General features: G+C 41.4%; 1 long non-coding RNA gene across 1 annotated transcript; it reads left to right on the top strand.

Moving 5' to 3' along the window:
- Positions 1–1,617: 1,617 nt before the first annotated feature.
- On the top strand, positions 1,618–3,086 carry LOC118507991. Its single transcript, XR_004905728.1, has 2 exons — positions 1,618–1,789; positions 2,030–3,086. It is a non-coding gene; the product is annotated as an uncharacterized LOC118507991 (long non-coding RNA).
- The last annotated feature ends 245 nt before the right edge of the window (positions 3,087–3,331 follow it).

Raw genomic sequence — 3,331 nt, 5'->3', positions numbered from 1 at the left:
GAAAATAACAAACAATATTCCATTTGTTATTGACATAATGATTTGAAGACCAGGAACGCCAGGGCCTGAGCGACCATAGTGATAAATAATTGGAGGCTTTCCAAGATGAATATCCTACCCTAACGCGACAACAATTTGCGATTTCGTGTGAAATTACTGTCCTGGCTTGGTGCCTTTAAAACTGATTCTGAGAGATGTTTATCTTTTTTTTAAAAACGAAGTGAATCTATTTTAAATCATTTTTTTTTCAAATCCATAATGCAAATGCATAAGTTTTTGTTACGAATGCTGTGCCTTTATGTTTTGGCGAATGTTAGTTAGAAGGAATAAGTTATAATAAGTAATATAAAAAAATGTATTTAATAATAAAAAAAATCTTCCAATAGCATTTGCTCATTCTCATTTTGAAAAAGATTTTGTGGGTTGGACTATCAAAAACTGGTTTAAAATAACATCTTAAATTATTCATCCACTATTTCTAAAAGTATTTAAGGAATTTTGAGCATCATTTATCATCTCGATTGCTTCCAAAACACATGGGGAGAGTCGTGATAGTAGGATGAAAAGGCTGTAACTAAGCTGTCAATAATTTGTTATTAGGATCGAAGTATTACGATATTATTACACTATTAAGCTTGGTTTCACCTCACCTCACACCTCACCTCACCTCACCTCACAACTCGACGGGCCTGTATGACTCGACGGTCAGCCAAGGGTTGGTGATTATGTTGTTATTGTTGTTTCATTTCTTTCTCCCGTTTTCACCCTGCTCTCCTTTACTACATCCACTGCCAAAGACCTCCCGGGAAGATTCTAAGCGCTGCATGTGAGCAAGATGAGGTGCGAGGTGCGTACCCGACACGCCAGTATGGTTTATCCAACCGGGACTGAGCGAGGACGCACCGGGACAAAAAATAAACAATCAAGAAAGCGGTCTCAAAACAAACCAACAACCTCCCCAGTTCGGATGCGGTGCTGGTTTTTCATAAAATTTTTACATACAGAAGAAAATGTCACGTCACTCTCTCGACATGTGTGCCAATTTAATCGGGGTTCGCTTTTCGCCCGAACCGTTTGTTTGCCGTCCTCTTCACGGTGTTTAGAAAAGTGCCAGCGAACATCATGTCTTTCCCATCGTGCCATCGGTGCCATGACGCATGTTGCCGTTGGATATCTGCTCCTGCTGCTGCTGCTGCTGCTGCTGATGATGATGATGATGAAGTTGCCGGTATATGTGGCGGGCGCATTGAAAGGAAAACCCCTTTACCAAATGACACGGAAGCTCTAGACACACAGGCTGGCTGGGAATGTTTTCCCGGTGCCAGCCAGCGTTAAGAATCAACATTACTACCTTTCTCCAGGGTTTTGACATAACTGTACGATGGAATTAATTCACCAAGGATCTTTGGCTCTAACCGTCTCTAGGAATGTCTATGTGGGCTTCTTCCAGTTCCACGACTGTCCGGTTTGATCCAGACGATGGTAACGACCCTCCTGAGTCCCTGCTGGAGTTCCTCGCCGATGCAGGGACAAGAGCCGTTCGGATGGACGTGATTAAAAATAAATAAAAAAGGACGCATTACAATGGCCAACAGGGGGTTTTCCCGGGTTTAATTTATCTCTAGTGGAAACTTTTGAATGACGTTGGGCAAACCCATCCGGATAACCACTTCGATTCAATTCTCGTCATGCGTATGGCCGGGCATGTTGTAAATGCCGGGTGAAATTAGGAATTGGAATTCAAAAGAGGCAGCAGAAAAAAACACTCTCGCACGCTCACTGCCACATGGTAAGTAAACTAGCACACAATAAACGGATTCCGTTCTCGTTCTCTGTTGCCGAACAATCTTGCCAGTTGGACGGTGCGAAGGGTCGGGAAAACCGGGCGGGCTTTGGGCAGGGTTCAGCGAGAATGCAATTGCACTCCGCACTTACCGGATGCCCAGCGCGTACGTAGCCAGAATCCGGATGTTCCAGACATTCGCAGATGGAATATTAAATATGGAAATTATGTGAACTATTTTACCAGCAGCTTCCGGTTCGGTTTCTTCGTCGTCGGGTCGGCCTGAAAAAGACCAGTAGTGTAGTGCAGTTGCCGAGCGCCTCGCCAAAGGAACCGTGAGGAAATGGAAAATTGGAGCATTTTATTGTGCTTAAATTGCGCCCCCTCCATGCACAGCCGTATGCACGGGTGCGTAGCCAATCGATCAGTACTGTCGGCAGGAGGGAACGAACAAGATGCGGATGCGGGATTTACGTCATCGCGCGTGGTTATTGCAGTATTGCGGGCGATGCTGCTACGGTGCTGAAACGTCTACAGCATATGGTGCAAATCGGCATGACACGAACATGCAATGATCGGATGATTCCCTTTTGGGAAGTCGGCCGTTTGCGTCGTACGACTGTTTGGATTTGGAAGTATTTAATGCACGGGGTATGGTTGAGCTGCTGTTATGACGACACAGGATCTGGAACTATACATCAATCGGAGGGATTGTCAGGCGTAACGTGGGGTTTATTAAAAAAGCTGAAATTTACTTGATTTAAGGCGGTGACACTCTTTAGATCAGTGTAAGGAACGTAAGGTGAGGGGGATAAGTTATTAGTTTAATTGATGGTCGAATGGCTACCAAATATCCGAATGTAACAAATTTTCAAATTTAGTTTTGTTTTAACCAATTTCCGTTATTGATTGTACGAAAATAACAAACAATATTCCATTTGTTATTGACATAATGATTTGAAGACCAGGAACGCCAGGGCCTGAGCGACCATAGTGATAAATAATTGGAGGCTTTCCAAGATGAATATCCTACCCTAACGCGACAACAATTTGCGATTTCGTGTGAAATTACTGTCCTGGCTTGGTGCCTTTAAAACTGATTCTGAGAGATGTTTATCTTTTTTTTAAAAACGAAGTGAATCTATTTTAAATCATTTTTTTTTCAAATCCATAATGCAAATGCATAAGTTTTTGTTACGAATGCTGTGCCTTTATGTTTTGGCGAATGTTAGTTAGAAGGAATAAGTTATAATAAGTAATATAAAAAAATGTATTTAATAATAAAAAAAATCTTCCAATAGCATTTGCTCATTCTCATTTTGAAAAAGATTTTGTGGGTTGGACTATCAAAAACTGGTTTAAAATAACATCTTAAATTATTCATCCACTATTTCTAAAAGTATTTAAGGAATTTTGAGCATCATTTATCATCTCGATTGCTTCCAAAACACATGGGGAGAGTCGTGATAGTAGGATGAAAAGGCTGTAACTAAGCTGTCAATAATTTGTTATTAGGATCGAAGTATTACGATATTATTACACTATTAA

This window comes from Anopheles stephensi, chromosome 2 (genome assembly GCF_013141755.1).
Source record: "Anopheles stephensi strain Indian chromosome 2, UCI_ANSTEP_V1.0, whole genome shotgun sequence".
Classification (NCBI taxonomy): Eukaryota; Metazoa; Arthropoda; class Insecta; order Diptera; family Culicidae; genus Anopheles; species Anopheles stephensi.
The sequence above is the reverse complement of the archived record's forward strand: the minus strand, read 5'-3'. Positions and strand labels throughout refer to the sequence as shown.